This window comes from Callospermophilus lateralis, assembly GCF_048772815.1.
Source record: "Callospermophilus lateralis isolate mCalLat2 chromosome 11 unlocalized genomic scaffold, mCalLat2.hap1 SUPER_11_unloc_3, whole genome shotgun sequence".
Lineage (NCBI taxonomy): Eukaryota > Metazoa > Chordata > Mammalia > Rodentia > Sciuridae > Callospermophilus > Callospermophilus lateralis.
This window is the reverse complement of record NW_027510155.1, coordinates 1,431,779-1,445,867: the sequence shown is the minus strand read 5'-3', so window position 1 is coordinate 1,445,867 and position 14,089 is coordinate 1,431,779.

The window sequence follows — 14,089 nt, the reverse complement described above, 5'->3', positions numbered from 1 at the left end:
TATCTATTCAACAAACTCACGCCTGTTTTTCTGAGTGAAATGTCTTAAATCATTCTGACTTAGTTAAAAGAATTAGAGTTTAAAATGAGGCCTTCTTACTCTCTCAGTTTATTTGAAGTCACCAACCTTGTATCATTAAACATTTACAAAGTTCTCATGATATACATTAAGCTTGCTCCAACTACATTTTCAAGTTTTACAAAATTGTAGTCTCCAGCTCTTTCAGGCAAAGCCAAAAGATAGAGCTAAGATCAGCTAAGATAAAGCTAAATGGTGTGACTGTCTTTTTCCTCACACTCTTGTGCTTAGGACCACCAGGAGATAAGGTTGAGCCCAGTTCCTGTGCAGCAAAAACCTTTGATTCCCACTTCTGAATCCAAAATACCAATGAGGTTAGGATGGTCATCATCCACAGTATGTGAGTCCAGGTATAAAATGTTTTCACAAGATACATGCACATTTTCATCACTTTCAAATAAAGATTTGCATGTGAGGTGTTTTATGCTAGAAACTCACCCAAACAAAGGTAAGCTTGTGCACTGAACAACCAGAAGAATTTCATCAGAGGATCAGTTCCATCCTGTATCTCCAGCATAAGGGGTTCTGGTAAATGCTTGGTTTAATAAACCACTCTTAGTTTAGAAATAAGCAATAATCTGATACCCACCCACAAATTCTGTTCAGCCTATTCAAACCACTAGTACATGTAGCCAATCAGAAGTTATCCCTGCTCAAGGGAACCTCAAGAAAGTGGAATCTATTATCTGGCTGTTCCTGTTCTACTCAATCAAGGAATGTATCTTAGTTGATATGGTTTTTAATATTCATTGCAGAACTAGTAATAAAAAATAATTTGCCTGAAGCTAGAAACAAATTATTGGTTATAAGTTTATGCCACTTATTACATATCAGTAAAATAAACAACAAAACAAAAAACCCCAACAATTTCAGAGTTAGTTCATTCACTGAGAAACATCCAGCCCTATTTTGTATTTTATTTAGAGACAGAGTTGCTTAATACAATGTTATTGCTGAGGCTGGGTTTGAACTCAGGATTCTCCTTCCTCAACCTCCAGACCCACTCATATTACAGGCATGTGCTGATGCACCGGGCCACAAATTTGTTTTCTTTTAAAAATAAAATATCTGTGGGTAGTTCTGACTGAGACACAGGTGACTTCAGGAATCGGTGTCTTTTTATCTCTCACTTCCCATTTTATTTTCTGGCCTCCCCTGAAGCCATAGTTGGCAATAAGCTTTCCATGCTCACTTTCTAGTTATTTGTGGCCCTCTGAAAGACTATGTCCAGACCAGCTCAAACCAACTTTGCAGGTTAAGAGCCTCTTGGCCAGAGGGGATCATGTTATCACTTCCTGGTCTGGGTAACCATTCTGACTCACCTCACATGGAGTGGAAAGCAGAAGGGGATTCCCTGGAAAAAACACAGCAACTTCTGGAAGAAAAGAAAACTGAAAGACACTGAAGACAAATAAGGCATCAGACTCCCTTCTGGTCTCCAGGGAAGCCATTGTCTACACTGTGGATCTGAGAATCTATGTTAGTTCATGACACTGTCCAAGTACTCATGCCTCAGAACATCTCCACTTTATAGATGAGGAGACTGGAGCTCACACGTAGTTTAAACTTCCTGTCAAAGGCCACTGGCCTTGAAAGTGATAGACCTGAATATGAAGACAAATCCAGACAGTTTTGAATCAGTCTTGACCTCCCCGCTCAAGGCTAGTCTCCTTCAAGTACAAAAAGATTATCATTGACATACAGAAGGAAGAGGGGAGGCAGGAAAGATAAAGATTCCCTGATAGAATTTCACATAGACCATGTACTGGTCAGTTGGTTCCTGATTTTGGGAGGTTTCCTGCCTACAAATGACTTCTAGTGTTTCATAAACATATATATTTCCATATTACTTTTCCAATTTTGGCATTCATATATTTTTTGTTCACTTATTTTTCTTAATTCAACTTGCCTGCTATACTTACAGAAATATCCTTAAAATCTTAAGTGTTTGTGGCAGTTTTAAATCAAAGTGAGTAATGCTTGCCTCAAATAAATATTAGCTTTAAAATTGTATAAAAGAATTAAATGAAAGGCTAGCCATCTGTTCACCATTTAATATCATCCCACAACTGAGGTAAGGTCTTCAGAATCAATTAGAATAATTGGAGCTACCAGTTCACACCAGAACAGAAATGACCACTATGCTCCTCCTCCACATGAAATTTTCCATTCCTGTACTTTCCTCTGCACTCTAAGAGCAAGGCTAAGGAAGTCCTGGTCCTCTAAACCAGGATGTCAGGTTATCCTACCGCAAATGTGGCCAAGTCCCCACACCTTTTCTCAGAAACTAGATCCTGGCAACTGCACCCTCTAGTTTCTGAACACATACTTTTGTAGGTGTGTAAATTTATTCAGGGACCTTGATTTCTTCCAGCACTATTTTCCTGAACAATGTATAATGTTATAACTCCCATTTTATCTTTAGTGGGATTATTTCTTTATGTGCCCTGAGAAGAAGTCACCAGGTTTGCAAGGTGTATCCAGGAAGCCAGGCAGTGCTGGGCCATGCACATCTTTTCCCACTTTTCTTCTGCCTAGCTGCTGCACAAACGTCTGTCTTAGACCAATTTTCAGGGGAAGACACAGAGGCAACCAACCCCAGAATAAAGAAGGGCCTTTGAGAGTAAAACCAAATACCAATCACTGTGAAGAGAAAAAAGTCAGTCCTCAGGGACCTGGTCTAACTATCTTGCACAAATAGCTGGGACAGAGCTGTACTTGATCAGTATCTTCTGATTTCTTGCACAAGGTTTTCTTTTATTCAGCTGAGATTATTTCTTTCCCAAATGACATTGATCTCCTTTCTCTAAGAATAGAGTATGCAAAATTCTCATTCTAAAATTGTCTAGTCTCTGTGGAATAGCCAGGTAGTCATAATTACTTTCTCTCACCTAGGAGATGAACCACATGACTTCCTAGAGACTAATGATTCTATAGAAATAGAAATTTTTTAAAAAAACTTGGAAAAACAAAAGGATGTAGAGAGCCCCACCACACCTTGCCTCATCCTGAAGACTCCAAGACATTTCATCCTGTGGATGGAGAAAGCTTCATGTGATTGCATAAACCAGAGGGTACACATAAAGTGCATTTCCTCTGTCTCAGAAAGCAATATGAAGTAGTTGTGGCTTGAAGTCTTTTCTCTCACAGTTGGCCACTCAGCTCCCTTCTGCTGAGCCCTGTTTCACAACTGGGTTTCAGTCTGGCTCCTCTCTCAGTGCTGGTAAGGGTCATCCTTAGGAGGTCAATTCATCCCACCTGCCCAAAATCTGTGCAACTACACCAGAAAGATAGCTGAGTATGGGTGAGAGACACAAAGAGTCTAAGGAGTTGAGGTCCAAACAATTTAAGGACAGATATTCTCCCAAAAGCCTCGACATCCAAGAAAGTGTGGTCGTGTTGAAAAGGGATGGAAGAGAACAGAAATCATTGCTCAATAAAGAATATTTCCTCTAAAATCACTTCTTGTTTTATTATTTGGTGTAAGATGTTTTTTATGATTATTTTTAGAATGGCTAAAAACCAATCACCTAAGATAGCAATATGGCTGGGTATCCACCCAAGATAGCAATATGGCTGGGTATTCATGGTGCAACTATTCTACAACTCTCATGCAGACCTAAGAATGATGGTTTAATAGTATGGATGGTTTAATTCAGATAATATTTATATGTAAAAAAATTGTTAATTGCATGTGTGATGAGATTACTACTGTGGTAGTTGATGCTGCATTTTTTGAGCAAAATGTTTCAACCCATATACAACTATAGTGGTCCTAGTGAACTTCTTGGCTAGTGCATACAAATATGGAAATACATGACTGAAGTATAATCCCTGTTTCCACTCAGTGCCTCAGAGTGGCCAGGGTTATCCAACTCTGGCCTGCAGGCAATATAGAGCTGTCCCTAAGAATTTATGCTAGGAAGCTCATCCAGGTACCAAACCTCTCCTGCTTCATAGAAGGTGCCACACGAAAAAGAATGACACTGTATTTTGCAGAGTGCATGTGGTCTTGAGGAAATTTTTTTTTTTTATATTTAAGGCTTGGAATGGACTTTCCAATGAGAATGAATGTGTCAGTGTTGCTTGAGGGTTGAGCCCTGACCCTAACCTCAGGGGGTTTACAATTCAGGATGACTATTCACAGGTCTTGCTCCTTTTCCAGTATTGTAAGAGAACTCAAGGTCACTAGTACCTGTCAAGTGCCACAACCACAGTTCTCTTTGTCTGTTTCTCTGTCTCTCTTCTTGCTTCCCACCTTTTTTAGCAGGATCCCACAGGTATTTCCTTCATCAGCACTGTGTAAAGCCATATTTGGCATGCCGCTTGTTAACACTGGGATGAAACTAGAGCTTCCTTGTTGGGGCTACTACCTCTATTGTTCAGAAAATACAAGGAGAGTGTGGGTCATGTCTGCCAATACCAAGAGTCTGTGCCAGCATTAATCTCAGCTCTTTGACCAATGTGCCCCAAAGGGGTGGTTGCATTATTTTAACCTTGAAAATTCAAGAGGGTACTTACCTCAAATTGTGACTTCCAGAGATACATGGCACACCATTGCTGGGAGCGTCTTGGACACATTGCTACCAGTCACAGCTTGGCTTAGCTAAGGAACTGGTCTTTGGAGAAATGGTCCATCCCTCTCCTAAACATCTGAGGACCATGCCTGGTTTGGATTCACTTACACTTAATTGAGGAGGGTGTATTTTTTGGCCCCAATATGTTTCATTTCTTTCTTGCTCCCTACTCTTTTCCATCTTCTCACCCTATATTTATTTTTTTCCATAATCATGGTAATGACAACAGTGTAAAAGTCATTCATGGATTCATGGCCGTGTGTCTTAAGCTTCAGAGTCAATCCTTCAAGTGAAATCTTGTCCACACTTCATAAATATAGCAAAACTGGTTCCCAAAATGCCATAGATGCTGCTACCAAGAAGCAAAAGTCAAAAACACTGAGAAGACAGCACCTCTAGCAATTAGAGAAATGTAATTTAAAACTACACTGAGCTACCATCTCATTCCAATTATAATGCCAATTATCAGGAATATAAGTAAACGCAAACGGGTGAGGATGTGGAAAAAAAGAAAACACTCAAACATTGTGGTGAGTCTGCAAAATTGTGTAACCTCTCTGGAATGCATTGTAGAGATTCAAAATAAGATAAGCCTAGTATTTAAACCCCCCCACATTGAACCAATTATCAAATTCTTCAGTATATATATATATATATATATATATATATATATATATATGACTTGATATCAGCATAATACAGTGACAAAGTCACATCAATGTTTATAGCAAAACAATTCACAAGATTTGAGCTATGATAAATGAATAAATTGTTGTATATATAAACAATAAAATATTACTTACCCATAAAGAAGAATGACTCTATGACATAGCCCAGTAGTTAAATGGACATGGAGACTCTTATTGTAAGCGAAACAAGAAAATTAAAAAAAAAAAGAAATATAGGTGGAATGTTTTTGCTGATATGTGGAGGCTAAACCACAATAAATGAGAGAGAAAAAGTGAAGAAGTTCAGTATATTATCCAAAGAAGCCTTCAAGAAAGGTAGAATAAATAGGAATAGGAAAGACATTAGAATGAATAATTAGAATAATTATGAATTATTGTTTTAACTGGACAAAATATCATTATTTATTTTTCTGGTGCTGAGAATTGAACCAGATCTTTACATGTGAGGCAAGCACTTTACCAACGTACTATATCCCAAGCTCAAAATAATTATGAATTATTAATAAGAGTTTCTATGCTTGTACAATTTTACCAAAATGGATTCTATTCCATGTAAACTTAAGGAAAACAACTAAAATAAATTAAAAAATAGTGAATAGGAACATGAAACAAAATTGATAGAATAAAAGTCTGATGATTAAATGTCTTTAGGTTCATTTCAGAATTTTCTGAATCTGTTCCTATGTGGAGTCTGCCAAAGGTATTCAGGCCTGAAATGTCAGAATAAAAAAGGGCTGGGATGTAGCTCAGTGGTAGGGTTTGATCTCCAGGACTACAAAATGCAAGCAAGCAAACAAAAACAGAAATAAAACAAAAGCAAAACAACCACCTCTCCTCCTCCTGTTGCAGAACATCCTTCTCTTTCCCTGTCCTAGCATTGTCCTTGCCTCTGAACCTTCTTTATTCTCCTGCAGCTTCTGAACCTGGATAATCAGCAGCTCCACAGGCCTTTAGGACCCCTCTTGCTAAATCTTTTTACATGTTCTCTTCCTCTTTCTCTCTAATCTCCCCAAATCACTGCTCCAAGTTCCACGAATAACACAATACTCTTTCACATGTGGGAAAAATGAAACCCAGCTTAATCAGCTCCGCTGGGCTGCACTTTTGTGAGGCTTCAAATTGCCTGTTACCAGCCCCCTGTGGGAGGGTTAACACTTTCACACTGTCCTTTCTTCTTGCAATCCATCCTGTCTCCCTCTCTTTGTCCCTGGCTCTGTGCTACAACTTGATATCTTAGCAATGCATTTTTAAACCTAGTTGGAAAACATTTTTTATCCTTTTAGCTTATGGTCTATTCCCCCATCACTTGGCCTTATTTAACTGGAAGGTACCCAACAGACATTGCTGGTATAAAAAAACCATTATTCACAGTGGCTTTGTTATTGTCCTATAGACAGTGTTGAAAATGTATCATCTCAGTCACCAGGGAGTCTCCGAGTTATGGCAAGCACAAGAAGACAGACATTGTTCAACATGTCACAGATGCCTGCATGTTAAAGCATTGGGGGAAATGATACAGAGACTAGGTCACCAAAGCAAACAAAAACAGAAAACAGCTCCACCATCAACCAAAACAGGTCTGGAAATAATACAACATTATTGAAGGTAAAAGCGTTTACACCGAGCTATCTGTCTTAATTGCTTTGAGAATATACTTATTCAAAATATCTATATATTTACTTAATTTCTAGGTAGGAATTAAAACAAAACAGCAAAAAAAAAAAAAAACTTTTAGTGGTAGACATATTATGATCTCTGGTGCTAGGGTAGCCCTAAGAAAGGACCATGAACTGTGTGGCTTCAATGACAAATTAATTTTCTCCCTATTCTGGAGGCTTGATTGTAAGATGAAAGAGTGGCCACCTTGGTTTCCTCTGAGGGCCGAGGGGAGGTGGGGAGGAGTTGCTCCAGGCCTCTCTCCTTGGCTGTCTTCTTCCTGTCTCTTAACAGAATTTACTTTCTATGCATGTTTCTCTGTCCAAGTTTTCCCTTCTGATGAGGATGCCATTCATAAGAACTAGGACACCCCAATCACCCCATTTTAACTTGTTTACCTCTATAAAGACCCTATCTGCTAACAAGGTCTCATTCCAAAATCATGTTTGGGGGTTCCATCCCTCTTATTTGGACTGCCTGCACGATTTGCAGGGTCCAGGATAAATTGAAAATGTATGGCACTGGATGGATAGTATTTTTCACATACTATCACCACTGTGACAGTAGAGACACTTGAAACACAGGCACAAATTTGCTTGCCACTTTAGACCTTGGTAATTTGGTAAATAACCTAGATATATTTATCAAAAGATAAATAGGAGAAAATGTGAATAGAGAAAATACTATGGAGTGGGTGTGTATGTGTATGTGTGTATGTATGAACATATACAATGAAGCATAGATGGATATGCTAAGTGAGTGGGCTAGGCACAGAAGGACAAATAATGTATGATCTCATTGTATGTGCAATCTTAAAAAAATTGTATTCATAAAAGCACACAGTACAATGGTGATTACCAGGGCATTCAAATTGGGTGGAATTAGGGAGGTGTTGGGAAAAGGGTATAAAATTTCTAGTAGGCAGGAGAAATAAGTGATTTTAGTAAATAATAATGCATTTTACCCTTGAAAATTGCTATAAAAATAGATTTTAACTACTGTCACTACAAAAAAAGACATAAGTATATGAGATTATGGATACATTAATTAGTTTGATTTGATAATTTTATGTGTATATCAGTATCGAAATATCATATTTATACCTTAAATATATAAACTTTTATTTGTGAATTAAATCATCACAATACAAATTAATACAAATGTTGAAAAATAATAAGTGCAATAGAGTTAAATTCTTATAAATATTAGAAGTTACTATTAGGAATGATTGATACTTTAACTTGTAGAATCCCAAATAAAAGAGAGGATTGAAGTGCATTCTTGCTTTCTCTTTGAGTTAGCTTGTCAATATCTCTGACCAAAAGACCTGACCAGAACATGCCAAGAAGAAAAATTTATTTTGGTTCATGGTTTTAGAGATTCATTCCACTGTCAGCTGACCATGCTTAGGTCAACCTGAGTTGAAGAACGTCATGGCGAAAGAGTTAAGTAGAGGACAGCAGCTCAGGGCATGGCAACCAGGAAACAGAGAGCTCTGCTCACCAAGAGCAAACTATAATCTCCAAAGACAGTCCTCCAGTGGCCTATTTTTCCAGCTACACCCTACCTGCTAACAGTTACCACCCAGTTAATCTACATCATTGGTTCAATCCACTGATTAGGTTAAGGCCATAATAACCAACTCATTTCAACTCTGAACCTTTGTGTTTTGTCTCACACTTGAGCTTTAGGGAGACACTTCATATATAAACCTTAACACTTTCCAAGTTCTTAATATATAAAAATTTGGTGGTATATTTCAGTGTTGTTATCAAATTCCAACTTGTTAATTTCTTTTGACAACCTGTGGGTGGAAAAACAAATACGTTTTCCATGAAAATAATAAGTTATTCTAATCAATAATAAAGTTCTTTTTTTATGCTTCATCAGAGTTAGGACATGGAAAAGAATTATACAATTTACATAGGACTCAAGTGCCTTTCTCTTTTAAGTGCTTTATATTAGAAACCAGGGCTTTTGAGCCAAAATTTATCAAATATGTCTATTATAGACAAATTTATTTGCTTTAGCCTTTTGACCATTCATACTTGCAACCTTTAGAATAAGGATTAGCAAAGTTAAAGAATTTGTTGTCAGTGTTAATTTCTTTCCTACTTTATTCAAAAAGCAGAATTGATTCAATTTCAAAAAATGTAGAATTCCATCACTGCTAGGAACTTGCCTTCTCAGATCGTTGAATAGGAAGGCAGCCCATCCAGCACTTGCTGTTCTCACTTTGATGACAGTTGGCTCTTGCCAGAGGACACTTTCAACTTTACTGGAAAGGCAAAACATTTTTGATAATCTTTTATTCCACTCTATCTCATAACTTGAAGACTCCAGTTCTTTGCAAACCTGTGACACAGCCTTTGCTAGTCATTGTTTTCATCCTGTGTGATCTGTTCTTTCTGCTTTTCTATTCTTTTCAAAATCAAGCTGAAAACAGCACGTTTGCTGCTCCATTTTCTCTGGAGATTCCTCTCTTGGTTTTTCTCTTAAAGTTCTGTCTTCTTTGTAGGCTTCCCTTTCTTCATTTTATATGTTGATGTTTCCCAGAGCTGTTTTGGCTTCTTCATTTCTTCTTGCTACTGAATTTGAGCAGTGCATCTCCAGAGGTGTGAACACAGGAGTTTTGAAAGTGGGAGTTGGACTTGAATTGATGTTCTACCAGTTAGCACTTAACTTTGTAACTTTGGAGGAAACTTTTGGAAGCACTCTTTATATCTATTTTCCTCCAAAAAATCAATTTAAACAGGATAATAGGCTTAGTTCAGGAGATTATTTAAAAGATTAAGAGAGATTAGAGAAATAATGCATATAAAGTACTTAGGACACCAGAGAACCTGTGTTTATCAGTTTTTTGTTGCTATGATCAAAACACCTGATAAGAACAACTTAGAGAAGGAAGTTATTTTGGTTCATGGTGGCAGAGGTTTAGTCCTTGATGGGCCAATTCCATTGGCCTGGGCCCAGGGTCAGGGAAACATCATGGAAGAAAGGATACAGTGGAGGAGAATTCTTGTAGCCAGGAAGCAGAGAAAGGAAAGGGAAGGAGCCACAGGGAAGCTGAATACTTCCAGTGCATACCTCCAGTGACTCACCTCCACCAACTACTCCATACTGCTTATATTTACCACCTATTTAGTCCATTCACACTATAATAGACCAAGTTACAATTCTCAGTATTCAATAACTTCATGTCTGAAAATCCCTAGTTTAACACAGGAGATATTTTTTTGGGGGGGAGGTACCTTACAGTCAGATCATAACAGTGCCCAGACAACAAAAAATGCTCATTGCCATGCTGGATTTCACTTTCCACCTCAACCCTGTTTTCTAATTTACAAATTTATCAACTTCAAATTGATATCTAATAGTATCTTTAACTCAACAATTTTAATGTCAAAGTCATGATTCATTCTCTCTCTCTCTCTCTCTCTTTCTCTCTCTCTCTCTCTCTCTCTCTCTCTCTCTCTCTCCCCCTTCTAAAATGATATTAGCTCCACTTTAAACATTCTTAGTCATGGAATATCTGAGCAAATGAAAATATGACAAGTCTGGCTAAGAATCGAAAACTGGAGATTCATTACAGTGTTTTTCTCCCTAAAGCTATACCTTGATTGGCATACCATGTGAAACAAGGATTTTCACTTTTTACTTACAATTTAGAATATTGTCCTTTATCATAAAATTTTTGGATAATAGATCAATTGCTATTATGTCTTGGAAACAAAAACACATTTTTGAATTATTTTCTCAAACTTATCTAAGATTGAGAAAAAGAAGCAAAACAGTGCTAGGAAAGTGAAGGATTGGCTGAAGCAGAGAAATCTTAATGCAGTGATGGTACTAAACTTAAAAGTTTATTGATGGAAAAGAAAGTCTATTAACTTTTAAAAATAAATAAAATGTATGAGGATAAAAGTTTTCCTTTCTTTCTTTTTTATTTTTTTTTTCAAATTGCAGAATGCCAGAAAATAAATTTAAAACAAAAGAGCCAAATCATGTAGAGCCTACTAATGCATAGTAATTTTGATTCTTCCAGGAAAATTAATTAAATATTGAAGGGTTTAAGCATGATACTGACATGATCCAAATTAAATTTCTAGAATGTCTTTCTTACTATGCTATAGATAGTGAGTTCTAACTGGGTAAAGTTAAAGTTAGGACATTTTGGGGGACTTAAAGAAATAACCCAGGTAAAATGCAGTGATGATCTCAAGTAGGAATGGACTGGAGACATATTGAAGATAGAACTATCATAATTTAGAATATGTATTGATTTTGGAGGGATAAGAAAAATGAGAAATCAAGCACTATGATTCCCTCCCATCATGTGTTAGAGGAATGTTAAATGTTCCATTTTATTTCTGTAAATTTTGCTTTACTAAAGGGAATTTATAGAAATTGTTTAGCAAAAAATCAGCAATGAAAAAAGTGTTTTAAATTTCAAATGCCATATGTTATTTATATCTATCTATCGATTGATCTATATATCTATCCATAATACAGTCTTGAGGTATGTTTTAGTCAACTTTTTTATTGCTGTGACTAAAAGATATGAACAGAATAATTGTAAAGGAGTCAAAGTTTATTTGAGGCCTCACAGTTTAAGAAATCTTAGTCCAAAAGAGGCTGGATTCATTTCTTGGGGCTCAAGGTAGTTGAAGGAAATCATGGTGGAATTGTGTGGCAGAGGGAAGCAGCTCACATGTATAAATGTACACCCCAAAGCCACCCCCTAATTCCCACCTTCCCCAACCACATCCTACAAACTTCAGTTACCACTTAGTTAATCCCTATCAGGGGATTAATTTACTGATTTTGTTAAGACTCTTGCAACCCAATCATTTCTCCTCTGAACCTTCTTGAGTTGTCTCACATGTGAGATTTTTGGGGGCACCATATCTAAACCATAACCAGGTATGAAAGCAATGAGTTTGATTAGTTTGCTTAGATAAGTGAGTAGAGAAAAAATATAAAAGGATCAGAAATTAAATCACATAGGATGTCAATACGCATAAAGATATAGTGAAGGTCTCAAGATGTAATAGGTATCTAGAAATTTTGCAAAATGAGTTTTAGGGGGCTGAAGTATTGCTTAGTGGCAGTGCACTTTTTGGCATTCACAAGACCCTAAGTTTGATCTCTAGTATGCAAAAAGAAATCTATATCTATTCCCAAGCATATGTTAATTTTTCCTGTATAGACCACATAAAGATATAAATCCTTGGCTTCTGAATTTATTACAGAATTTATTTTCAGGAACAAGCTTGGAGACATTTTCTGTAAGTTTAGCATTTGTTTTAAAAAATGAAATTTTGGGGGGGTCTTGTGGGCTTAAGGTTATCCAGCTAAAGATGTGCATTCTCCCAAACATTTGATTTTATCCAAATTAGGATCAACTATTATCAAGTAGATCCATGGTGATAGTTACAATCCTTTTGCAATGCTATGGTAACACATGTGTATGTAATCTATATATAACATGGTTTCATTCAGGGCTACCAGATAAGTAGAAAATTCTGTCATTTTCCAATAAGTTTTCAATTTTTTTTCCCCTGCTGAGTCTGAAACATTCTGATAATAAGGACAATTTGTATTTAGAAAAGTTATGATTAATTATTTTAAATTTATAATTGAAAAATAAGAGTGTACATATTTATGATATATGGCATAATTTGAAAGATATGTTTTAGAATGGCTAAATCAAGCTTTAACAAACACATTACACCACAATCTTGTTTATGATTTGAGACATAGCAGCAATCTTTCTGAAACAAAAGATGTAAACTTTAACTAGACAAACTAAATACTTCTAAGTATTTATGTAATATTAATAATTTTCCTAAAATGTAGGCTCTTATAAAAATGTGGCCCTAAGAAACTCAACTGTACAAGATAATTATAATTACAGGATAATTGTTTGCATCTTACATGGTCCTTTGGGATCATATTTTGTAAAATACAAAAATTTCTAACAGAGATTTCAAGGATACTGGTCAGTGGTTCTTTATCTATAAAGATCATACATATAGATCATACACATCATACATTTTTGCACATCATGCAAAATGTATGATGTGCACTTTGGATTACATCTGTTGCTCCTGTTTTCATAAAAGTCTTCCTGCTTATTAGAGAACCAATTTCTGTTGTCTTAATATGAAATTTTACAGGAGATTGCAAGAAAATATACATAGGAAACAAAGTTTAAATTTTGTGATATATTTCAGGGAAGTAATCCTAGAAGGGGTTGTCCCAATTTTTATAAGGCAAATGGCCTAAACAATTATACAGTCTTTTAGTCATTTGGTCAGAATATGCATCAATAAATAAACCTATTGGAATATATGGCACATGCTATGAAAGCTATTTTTCCCTTCAATTTTCCCTAATGAGTCCAACTCATCATTACACAAGACCTGGAAAGCAATGGTAGTAAAGCAAACTATGAGCTTGACAGCATCTCTGGGAGTTGATTACAAAGCCCTACAACACAAGTGGCAGCAACTGATGATACCCCCATGGGAGATCATATGGAGAGATTAGTCCAGGTCAGAATGCATGGTGCCAGGATATGGGTTCAGATTTCCTCATATCCTATATGCACCCCTCCTATTAATATGAAAGTTCTTGTTTGTGCTCATGACATTCTTTGCACGTTAGTCTTTCTGACCAAGGTAAAGTAAATGCTTAAAGGCTTTCTGGTCAGTGAAGCCATTCCTGACAATGCTGTATTAGGAATCCGTATCTATTATTACTTTTGCATCCATTACCTTGCTTTGTTATTCTTCTATAGTATTTTAACACTTTATGCTACACAACATGTTCCTAATTTTAAAAGAGGTTCCTCTACCTTTAAACTGAAATATAATGTTTGAATATGTGGTTTTAATTTTTTATTAGTATGACCTCAGTATTTAGAACATTTCCTGAATTTACTGTTTCATACTTGTTAAATTCCAAAAGGAAAAACAAGCTTTCCCTCTAAGATACCATATAGCTCATGACTGAAATTCATCTTGTCATATTTTATCAGTCTGAGGAAAAAGTCATAATCATACTAGAGGCAATATACACAGCTCC